Source organism: Octopus bimaculoides, chromosome 12, assembly GCF_046866305.1.
Source record: "Octopus bimaculoides isolate indiv1 chromosome 12, ASM4686630v1, whole genome shotgun sequence".
NCBI lineage: Eukaryota > Metazoa > Mollusca > Cephalopoda > Octopoda > Octopodidae > Octopus > Octopus bimaculoides.
Genome location: NC_142939.1, coordinates 41414313 through 41426812, shown reverse-complemented (window position 1 = coordinate 41426812; position 12500 = coordinate 41414313). Strand labels below are relative to the sequence as shown.

Below are 12500 nucleotides of genomic sequence, written 5' to 3'. Positions count from 1 at the left end.
TCACAATCAACCATAAATCGCCTTAATTATATAGCATCAAGTATTTCTTTGTCTCTTCCTCTTGTTTACACTTATGTGTGCCCACACACACACGTGTGTGTGTGTGTACGGATATGAGTATATTTTCACATATAATCGAATGCTAGCTAGTATGCATTATATTTGTATAAAGTCCGTATATAATCTCTTTGTTTATAAACATGAATTAGTCGTTTTCCATGAAATATGGGATCTCGAAAGACGGCTATTTCAAAAGCTCTGCCAATTAGATTAATCTTTAAATATGCCCGTGTACGTGTGTGTGTCCCCCAATGTTTATATATCATTGTTTCGTTAACAGTATTTTATGTTATCACCTAATCATTTCAATGTGCGTGTGTGTGTATATATATATATATATATATATATATATATATAAACTCACATCTATATGTGTGTGTATTATGGCTGTCTGCTCGTGTCTGAGGAAGATCATTATTCATTATATACACACACTCTGTAGTACACAACAGCAGTGTTTACGTTATTATAATAATCAATTTCATAAATTGAACCACCTTAGAATAATATATTGTAATATTCAGTGGTTGGTCATTGTTGATGTCCATGATAATGATGATGGTGGTGATTGCTTTGTGAACTGCAACACGGTTTGTGCAGAGGCATCGATACGCAAATGTTTACGTTGTGACGATCATGCCTTTCCTTGAAAGCTTTTTTTTTTAAATTTTACTTTTGTTTTAATGTTATGTTATGAATATCGAATATCGATAGAAATTGATTCTGTTAATATGAGGAGATCTAAAAGAGTGATATAGTATTTGATTTTTAATTAATCAAACCGTTACAAATGGTTAGTTAATTAAAATAGCTAGAGCGTGTTTAAATGACGAAATTATCAAAACAAAGAGAAAAATGTCAACATCTTATAGGCACCTTTTCTCTGCCTTATATGTATGTATATATATATACACACACACACACACTATCTAATATATATGCATATATATATATATATATGTGTGTGTGTGTGTGTGCACATACTACTGCATATTAATGTGCGCATATGTAGCATTTGTTGTCTGTGAGGGCTGCCAAAAAAAAAATGACTTGTAACAAGATTCCTGCGGATTTTTCCTTTTATATCCAATGTTATTAGTCTACTTCCGACACGGGTAGACAGCCGTGTATATAATGAGAGACATATATATATATATATACATACGTATATATATATATATATATATATATATATATATATATGCATAGATGTGTAAAGTTGGCGGGCGTGTGTACGGAAAGAACGACCTTCAATACAAAACGGAAGGGACCACATTAGAAGCATCCTGGAATCTATGAACGTCATCAAAAATTCTAAAGCATTGCGTTTCATTGTTTATAAAATACACCCTACAACGGCAATTAACTCAGTTTAATTAGCTTCAGTAATTAAAGGTCCCCACCCCTCCTCATTGACTTGTAAATTATTATTTGCACCTATACACGGGGAACTTGAATGTCTGACAAAATTCTAAGGCGTGACGTTTTATGTCTGTAAAATATATCATAAAACACTAATTAACTCAATTTAATTAACTTTAGTAGTACCACTTGTGTGAAATGAGGATGTATTTGTAAATTGGGTGACTGTGACCCGTCGTTATTCCTTGGTACTTTACTGTTTTGTACTTGAAATCGTTGTTTACCTAATACATTCGACAGCTTTAATTACCACACACACACACAAATATATATATATATATATATGTATATATATACATACATACATACATACTACATTATTACATTACTTTTTAATCTAAGTGATCTTTATACACCCATATATATATATATATATATATATATATATATATATATATATATATATATATATATATATATATATATATATAAAGAGGTCTCAGGTCAGCAGTGTTTGGGGTCTGAAGATATGCCATAAGGCTAAACCCCTTATGAGCGAGAAACCCAGGGTAACCCCATAGATCGGCTATAATATAAACCCTACTCTGATATTAACTGCTCTACATCTTAGAGTATGCTTCTCCTCTGGATATATTTATGCAAACGATCCTATATATATATATAGAGAGAGAGAGAAATATAAAGAGAGAGATAGATAGATTAGATAGATAGACACAAAAACACACTACATAATGAACATTACTTTTTAATCAAAGTGGTCTTTATATCGGCATATATATATATGTGTGTGTGTGTGTGTGTATGTAGGCGATTTGTTTTATTTAGTTTCATTGTCAATCTCACAACCATAGTACCTTACGAAACCACGTATATTAGATAACACACACACACACGCGCTCGCGCGTGTGTGATTGTGGTGTGTTTGTGCCAGTGGATATTGGGGTTGTACGTCATTTTAACTGACTTAAGCCGATATGGTACGTTCAAACTGAGCCCGTTGCATCGTGTAAAGACGTTGATAGCAGGTTAACAGACATATTTTGTTATATCCGATTTTATTTAGATTTGTAACAGCATTATATCCTATTAGATATATTAGGCGTTATTATACTCTCTCTTGGTTACTGAATCCTAGGGTGGAAAATTTGATCCACCACCCTGTCAGTCCTTGGGTGTCTTCCAAACATCCAAAATTTAACCCTCTAAAGTTTTGGATGTTTGGAAGACTTCCTGTCTTCTAACTCCCAGCCTCAGAAGCTTAGAAAGAATGAAGGGTCATGGTATTTTTAAAATTAAGGTCAGACCAGGTATGGGTGCATGCGCTGTTGGAGAACATCGCTGTGTCCACCATTTTGTTGGTATTTGTTTGGGTCGTCCTGGACAACCCTCCAAGCAGTATTCCAGCCAATTCACATCTCTGTAGAATATTGAAATATTTAGAATTTGAACGAATGTTATGTCAAGGTGGCTATGTGGTTAAGCAGGTTTCTTCACAAGCATGCAGTTTTGAGTTCAGTCTCACTGAATATGCTTTATTGAAAAGCACCAAAGATATCACAAAAACTGTTACTCAGAGTTTCACGTTCCTGTTCGTCGGACAGTTTTGTTTAGAATCTAACGGGAACATAAAACTCTGAGTAACAGTTTTTATGATATTTTTGCTGCTTTTTAATGAAGTGTATATATTCTTTTATTCCTTGTTTCAGTCATTTGACTGTGGCCATGCTGGAGTACTGTCTTTAGTCGAAGAAATCGACCCCAGAACTTATTCTTTGTAAGCCTAGTACTTATTCTATCGGTATCTTTTGCCAAACTGCTAAGCTATGAGGACATAAATACACCAACTTTGATTACCAAGTAATGGGGGTGGTGGACAAACACAGACACACAAACAAATACATATATATATATATACGACAGGCTTCTTTCAGTTTCCGTCTACCAAATCCACTTACAAGGCTTTGGTCGGGCCTGAGGCGATAGTAGATGACATTTGCCCAAGGTGCTATGCAGTGGGATTGAACCTGGAACCATGTGGTTGGGAAGAAAACTTCTTACCACACCATCATTTAACATCCATTTTCTATGTTGGCATGGGTTTGACAGTTTGACTGGAGCTGGTAAGGTTGGGGGTTGCACCAGGTGCCACTGTCTGTTCTGGCATGGTTTCTACAGCTGAATACCCTTTCTGGTGCCAACCACTCCATAGAGCATACCTGGTTGCTTTTGATGTGTTTATGCGACACCAGCTCTAATATCAATTTTGCTGTGGTGGACAGGTCTTCTTCAGTATTGCAAGGCCCCAAATATCTTGGTCCTTTGTCATCTCCTTCATAAGGCTTTGTGTCTTGAAATTGGCCTTCAATATTTCATCCTATGTCTTCCTGGGTCTTCCTCTTCCACAATTTCCCTCCACATCCTATTGGGGCATGCTTGCTCTTTTTCTCTCTCCTTTGTCCTTTCTGAAGGAGAGCATAGGCTCGAAACATCAAAGACTTCTTTCAATTTTCTTGAGTGTGAACCTAATACATCCTCCTTATTTTTCTTTTTTGCTTTGTGCTTTTTTTTTATTTTTAATTTTTTAGACACACGCACACACATATCATGATTATGATCATTGCTTTAGCGTTCCCTTTTCCATACTTGCATGGGTCAGACAAAATTCATTGAGGCAGATTTTTTCTAGCTGGATGCCTTTCCTGTTTCCAAGCAAGGTAATATTTTTCCAGAACACTGGAAATGATTGGTGCTCTTCATATTACAATAGTACTCTTACAATTATAACATGATGTCAAGAGAAGGACAAACACACACACACATGGTAGGCTTCTTTCAGTTTCCTTCTTCTAGATTCAATCACAAGGCTTTGGTTGACCCAGGTCTTACAGTAGAAGACATTTGCTCAAGGTACCAAGCAGCAGGACTGAACCTTGAACTTGTGATTAAGAAGTTTGCTTCCGTTGCTTCCCAACCAGGTTCTGTATGTTTGCATGTGCTCCCACATTTGTCTGTCACTGCTTGACAACTGTCTTAGTTTCTGTGTCCTTAAGTTACAAGGTTTGGCAACATGAATAGATCGACTCAACCATTCACAGCAGTGCCCCAGCATGGCCACAGTCCAATGATTGAAACCTGTAAAAGAATAAATGGCTGAATGCTCTGCTTTGGTGAAACCTGATGTTCAACTGTCACATTATTCTTTTCTACTCTAGGCACGAGGCGCTAAATTTTGGGGGGAGGGGACCAGTCAATTAGATTGACCCCAGTATGCAACTGGTACTTAATTTATCTACCCCGAAAGGATGAAAGGCAAAGTCAACCCCAGTGGAATTTGAACTCAGAACATAAAAACAGACGAAATATCACTCCGCATTTCGCCTGGTGTGTTCACTACTCTGCCAGCTTGCCGACTTGAGACCAACTTAATAATGACAAAGCTTCTGCAAAAAGGCATTGGCTATAGGTGACGTACCAGCTGAGCTGTCGATAAGTACCAGAAGATAAATGACGGACAGGCAGTTTTTAACGACATCAAATCACTTATGAAATAGCTGCACAGAAGTGGATATAAAAATATGCAAATTTAGTAGGAAAAAAAAAAGAGGAAAAATTTGACAAAGAAATATTTATATTTGAAGAGTCATGACTGACTACTTGAAACTAAAATATTGGGCTTGGATATTTGAATAAAACGTTTTATTTCGAACCATTGTTTTGGTGTTAAATCTAAAGGCTGTTAGTGATTATAATCAGGATATCCTTTTATGTTGTATTGCTGTTAATAAAGAGGTCAGCAAATAGAAAGCTACTTTACCAGCTGCTCCTCAGAAGCGTTATTATTTTTGCAAAGTATAGACATGGCCTCGGAGAATGTCCAGCAATGGGTACCACCTACTGCAAGGGTGAGAAAAAAGGCTGTTTTTAATTGGCGTATAAATCATGCCAGGAACCCACAGGATACCATTATACACCAGGTAAAGAACCATTTTCCAATGCCATTATTTTAAGTTCTTTCAGCTGTGTCGGAACTTCTTTTGTCGTGTGCCTTGTGCACTCGTTTACACTGTAATTAACAACTGATCAAATTTAGTTTTAGTTCATTGTAGAAGCACTGACAACTTTATCAAAGCTGATATTGTTAAATGGAACGGTTTTGTCATTAAACCATTGCGATGACATCAGCACAGCTCAGTGGTTCCTTTCTTCATGTTTTGTGGATCTTTGGTACATTTTGGTAAGCGATAGGTTCCACTATTCTTCTCTGGTATCTCACCTAAATGACTAACACGTAATTTTACTTCTAAAGAAAGTGGCCGGCTGGCAGAATCGTTAGCTTGCCGGGCAAAATACTTAGCAGCATTTCATCTGTCTTTATGTTCTGAGTTCAAATTCTGCCAAGGTGAACTTTGCTTTTCATCCTTATGGGGTCAATAAAATAAGTACCAGTTGAACACTGGGGTCAGTGTAATCCAGAAGCCCTCTCCCCGACTCCATCGAAATTGCTGTGCCAAAAACTGAAACTATTGTTATTCCTTAACAAAGTTTATGGTGAAAGTGTGTGGCCTAGTGGTTATGAGTGTTGCACTCACGATTGGTAGATCGTGGGTTTGATTTGCAGACTGGGCAGTGTGTTGTGTTCTTGAAGAAAACACTTCATTTCACATTGCTCCGGTCCACTCAGCTGTGAATGGATCACCCTGAGGCAGATTGGTTCACTGTTCAAACGATGCAAAGCGCACTGTGACCAGTGATGTATAACAACATTTGATAGGCTGCTTGATAACGTGATACTGTGAATAAAGTTTATTAAAGAAATAATGTAATAGGAATTTAAGTTTACTCTTTTACATGTTTCAGTCATTTGACTGCAGCCATGCTGGAGCACCGCCTTTAGTTGAACAAATCGACCCCAGGACTTATTCTTTGTAAGCCTAGTACTTATTCTATCGGTCTCTTTTGCCGAAACACTAAGTTATGGGGACATAAACACGCCAACATCAGTTGTCAAGGGATGGTGAGGGGACAAACACACACAAATATACACATACATACACATATATTTATGGATAAATTCCTCTATTTTACATAATATCAAGGTCTCATTCATTCTTTTGTTGTCATATTATTATTATTAATATATATATATAACAGGTTTCTTTCAGTTTCCATCTACCAAATCCACTTATAAGGCTTTGGTTGGGCCCAAGGCTATAGCAGAAGACACTTGCCCAAAGTGCCATGTAGTGGGACTGAACCCAGAACCATGTGGTTGAGAAGCAAGCTTCTTACCACACAGCCACTCCTGTGCCTCTTTAAGAAAAAACCCACAATATTATTCTCCTTAAGTTTATTAAGGAAATAACATATTGCACTTTTCTAAGTTTGAGCAGTTTTTAAAACCCCAATCAAATTAAGTGGAAAACAGATTCCAAAGGGAAGCCTTGCATTTGTAAAATAATTAGGGAAGTTTGTTATTATAACAAGAATAAGTGTTGGAATAGTTTTTGGAATGCTTGTTATTATTGTTCAAGTATGATGTAATGGAGCAGAAACTTTCGTCACAACTGCTGATAAATAAGGAAAGTTTATTTTTGTATTTTACAGAGAGTGGGGCTGGGTGGGTGGGGGTCTGTTGTGTTGGCGAGCAGCGTTTAAGCAGATCTCAAGTTTGTTTTATCCTGTTAATTTTATATTCCAAACACCAGATTAATAACAACAAACTTATTTTGATCAGTTCTTTGCTTTGAAAATTAGTTGAAACAAAGGTCAATTTACTTCAGTTGAAATATGGTAAGAAAAGGGTTAATCTTGGGTTTGTTGTAAAATGGGAGAAAAGCGGGTTTGGTGGGACTTTGTTGAAACTTGTACTGTTAGAGTACAGCAACAGCAGAAGTGTGCCAGAAACAAACAAACAACAAACAGAAACACACACACTCAAATATACACACACACACACACACACACACACACACACACACACACATTTAAACACACACCTTCGCACTCACTCACACACACATGCACACACACTCTCACACACACATACACTCAGACACACACACCCTCAAACACACCTTCACACACTCACTCACACAGTCACACACACACACTCACTCACAGTCACACGCACACACACACACACACACACCATTTCAACATGTGTGTGTGCGTGTGCTTGTTCATGTGTGAGACATAACAAAGTGTAAAAAACTAAAACCAACTTCAAGTACACGCCAACGGCTCTGATGAAAGACTGTGGTTTATTACATCACATTCTAAAAATATTAACCAATCCCAATTTACAAATATAGCTTTACTTGCAAATAACAAACTTTGTTAACTAATTGATGAATATCTCGTTTCACCTTTAATGAGTTTGTTTTCAACTTAGTTCGGGCTGGAGTTGTAAAAGTTTTATAGACCCCTTGTGTAATGTGAATTAAGGCTTATTTATTATTTAAAGGACTTGCAATGTGCTTTAAGGAATTTTTTAAGGGAGTTGCAATGTGGGTTAATGTTTATTTAAAAGACTTATAATGTTCATTAAGATTTAAGGGATTTACAATGTGAATTAAGGTTTGATTATGGAAGTATCATATAAAGGGAAATTCTTTTGTTTAAAGGGATAGTTATGTGAATTTAGTTTTATTCAAGGCTTACCAAATAATGTGAATTAAGATCTAAGAGAACAGCTATGAAAATTAGGGTTTGCTACAGAAGTAACACAATATGACTAAAGGTCCATTTAAAGGAATAGCTTATAATGTTAAGGGACTACTGTATTTGATGACATATTAGAAGCACTATTTTCTCCTCAAAAATGTCTCAAAAAAGAAATCACTCTGGGTCCCATAAACTAATTTTGACCCTAATGCCTACTTTTTCCTGAATATGTGCTACTGAAACTTTGGTGATTCCAGTGTTCTGATTATGGTAGAGCATGTATTTTTCATGCGTTGTGAAGATATATGCAAATGAGCTGAGTGTGTTGTGAAGATATATGCAAATGAGCTGAGAGTCTTGCAAAGGTCTTTCCTTGCTTCACTCTTGGTAGTTTTGTTTATGTTATTCCAACTGGATCACTTCAATATATTTAGTAAGTGAAGGGCAACAAACTGGCAGAATCGTTAGCATGTCTGGCAAAATGCTTAGTGGCATTTCGTTTGTCTATACATTTTGAGTTCAAATTCTACCGAGGTCGACTTTGCCTTTCATATTTTTGGAGGTCAATAAGATAAGTACCAGTTACGCACTGAAGTTGGTATGATCGGTTTAAGCCCTTCCTCAAAGTTTCTGGCCTTGCGCCAAAATTTGATGCCAATATATTTAGTAAGTGACATTGTAGGATCAGGAGAAGTCCAAGAGATACTGACTCAACTGGACATTGTCTCAGTTACTGAGGCTCATAGTGCCAGATACTCAGTTCCCATAATGTATAAATGACCAAGATCACATTTTCCCTGAAGGGCACACAAATAAGCTTCCTCATTTTTACAGCTGAGTAGACTGGAACAGCATGAAATGAAGAATTTTGCTCAAGAAAACACCACACAGCCTAGTGTGGGAGTTGAAACCACAATCCTGCAAATGAGAGGGCAACATTGTAACCACTCAGCTGCTATATTCCTTCACTACTGACCACACACTGAGTGGATATGGGCAAGCATAGTTTTTTTCCTGGGGTTGCTACTGAGGAACTGTTGTAGTGTTGAAGGAGACAGGGAAAAGAAGAAAAGAAAAGAGCTGAGTAATTTCAGAGCCGGTCTGTTGAGTGGATTTGAGCAAGGGTAGTTTTGTAATTTATTACTCAGTGTAGCAGGAACTGTTGTAGCAATGGGAGCCGAGGCAGAGAAAGGAAAACAGTCCGTTTATGGGTTAACTAGTGAGATGGGGAGTGAAAATTTACCAGCCATTCGAATGACATTTCTTCTATATTTTATGCGATCTAAATTAGAATGAATGAATGTGTGTGCGTGTGAGAGAGAGAGAGAGATTATACAGCAGCTGCTGCACCGTCCCAGATCTGTGGACAGTAAACACTTCCAGGAATATAGGTTAAACATGTGAAGTTGGTGACTTGGCACAGTGGTTAGAAAGTTGCATAAGATCATCATCATCATCTATGTTTGTTTTTCCATGCTGGCATGGTTTGGATGGTTTGACAGGAGCTGGCAAGCGACAGGGCTGCATCCAGCTCCACTCTCATCTTTGGCTTGTTTTCCACCTTCAGATGCCCTCCCTAATGTCAACCTCTTTATAATGTGCACTGGGTGCTTTTCTTTCATGCCAATGCTACGAGTGAGGTCACCATCTTGTGTTTTTATTTTCATAATCCCTGTCTATGATTTGAGCTCAAAACCTGTTAAAATCAACTTTGTCTTCATAAGGTAGTAGATTACTGGAATTGTTCAAGTACTAGACTAGTACTTTTGTGGTATTTGTTCCAATTCTTTGTGTTCTGATGACAGCATTTATGGTGACACTGATGCTAAAAACTGTGTCAGTGCTTGCAAAGGTAACCGCTGGACCCCTACAAAAAAAAAATCCTTCCTTGAGCTGGGTGTTTGAGAAAAGTTTTTCAGGTGTAGGTACTCAGAATGTATATGGAATACAATAAAGGTTGTGTTTTGTTAAGGTTCACATCTGTTCATGTCAAAAGCATTTTGAAGCCCCAAACAGGAAGCTTTGTATCTGGGATCTGAGTGTTAAACCTTTGTGGGATTTGAATACAGAGTAGAGAACTGGAATGAATACCACAAGGCATTCTAGTCAGTATAACTCCACAACACACTCACCTCATTTGCATATGTATATCTGCATGTGACATCCAATGAGTGAAAAAAAAAATCCTTTACTTGTAAATCTAAGTGGGGCGGGAGGAGGGACTGTTGGTGACGAGAAGGGACTCCAGCTTTGAAGTATTGCTTCAAAGACGTCTCCTTCTGACTCATGCCAGCATGGAAGCACAGATGTAAAACAAACAAACATGTGAACAAAGTGTATCTAAATAGATCGAGTTTGATGATGCTGACACATTTTCAAATATGTTCTTTTTACTTACACAAACCTACACACACACAGACAATGCACTCACAACACACAATAACAACACACACATACACATACAATGCAAACATACACAACACATGCTTGCTCTCTCTCTCTCTCTCTCTCTCTCTCATATACACCTAGTCTCTCTCACACACATATCCTCACCCACTCCATCTATCTCTTTCTCACATGCACAGACACACACACACACACACTCACTCTTTCTCTCTCTCTCTCTCTCTCTCTCTCTCTCTCTCTCCCTCTCCCTCTCTCTCTCTCTCTCTCTCTCTCTCTCTCTCTCTCTCACACACACACACACACACACACACACACACACACACACACAATGTGATGCATGTATTGATTTCTTCAACATACATGCCTAAAAGATAATTAGTTGTTTAAAAGTCCAGAAGTTGAAGAAGATTTAAATGAAGTTCTGTGGTAAGTCTTGAGAGGAAATAAGTTGTTAATGCAAGGCATTGTGGGAACAAAAGGTCATCCTTTTAATGGTTGTTTTGTGGCAGGAAAAAAATCTGAATGCCATCATCATCATCACCATCAATACGATCACTATCAATATACATCTGCTTTCCATGCTGGAATGGGTTGGACATTTTGACAGAGTCCGATAGATTGAAGGACTTCATTTTGCTTCTTTGTCTCAGTTTTTGGTGTGTTTCCTGTGGCTGGATGCTCTCCCTAGCAATGGCCACTCTACAGAGTGTCCTGGGTGCTTTCTTTGTGGTACCAGCACTAATGAGGTTGTTTTGTAAGTTGCAAGAATTAAAAAGAGCCCTCTTGATTGAGAGAGAGAGGCTAATAATGTAGGCATGATTAATCTAAGACAATGTGAATAAATAAGGATTACATTTGACCAGATAATCTGAATGCTAAACGGTTAAAATAGGGTGGGAAGGGAGCAGGAATTGGTTTACCATTGTGGAGGAAATTTCAAGGTTGCATTGTATTTTATGTGGGTAGATGAAGCAGGCTGGAGTAGATCCAGTAGAGCGATAAATGTGGTGACCATAGGGAGCTAGAATGTATCCTTATCGTAATACATGTCCAAAAGATGTATGGAAGAGACTAGAGATGCAGAAGCATAAGGGAGGGTGGTGGATAATGTTGTAAAAGGGGAGCGAGACATAGGTATAAACGTAGGGGAGAGGTGGTCAGATATATATAATTTGTTTCAGTCATTTGATTGTGGCCATGCTGGAGCACCACCCTTAGTCGAGAAAATCAACCCTGGGATTTATTCTTTGTAAGCCTAATACTTATTCTATCAGTCTCTTTTGCTGAATTGCTAAGTTACGGGGATGTAAACACACCACCATCGGTTGTCAAGCGATGGTGGGGGTGGGGGGCAAACACACACACACACATGCGATGAGCTTCTTTCAGTTTCCGTCAACCAAATCCACTCAAGGCTTTGGTCGGCCTGAGGCAATAGTAGAAGACACTTGCCCAACCCGGAACTATGTGGTTGGGAAGCAAGCTTCTTACCACACAGCCACTCCTGCATTGATATATATTGTAGAGCAATGTAGTGGATACTGAACAGGGATGTAAACACATAAGACCAAACAAGTTATTTATAGATATGGTCCAGCACCCATGCTGGCACCACGTAAAAGGCACTCGTGCTGGCGCCACATGTACCTGTGCTGGGTGCTCGTTCCACATAAAAGAAGCACACAGTTCTATATTTGAGAGATGAGGAATTATGTACATTATTTACATTTGACAGATATTTGTCCTCATCTTGTTTGTTGTTAATGGGCATATGGCGTAGTGGTTAAAAGCGTGGGTTATTAACCCCAAGTTTCCGAGTTCGATTCCAGGCAGTGTCCTGGATAATAATGATGCTGAGACCCCCCACCCATTTTGGTCATGACTGACCATGGGATTGCACCTAAAAAGTTACCCTTCCAGGCATAAGTCCGGGCAAGGTTGTTTATGGAAGACCAGCAGTTGCCCATGCCTCCCCTCTCCACGCCACC

At 38.2% G+C, this 12500-nt stretch overlaps 1 protein-coding gene across 7 annotated transcripts in view; it reads left to right on the top strand.

Moving 5' to 3' along the window:
* LOC106877925 (uncharacterized) overlaps positions 1 to 12500 on the top strand; it is an 87940-nt gene that overhangs the window by 1078 nt on the left and 74362 nt on the right. Inside the window, exon 1 of one of the 7 annotated variants that reach the window (XM_089360956.1) lies at positions 5236 to 5417. The exons of 5 other annotated variants lie outside the window; for them this stretch is intronic. The gene's annotated coding sequence lies outside the window, so the exon portion shown is untranslated. Of the gene's footprint in view, positions 1 to 5235; positions 5678 to 12500 lie in introns of those variants that run through there. One more of the 7 variants, XM_089360959.1, reaches the window with a different exon arrangement.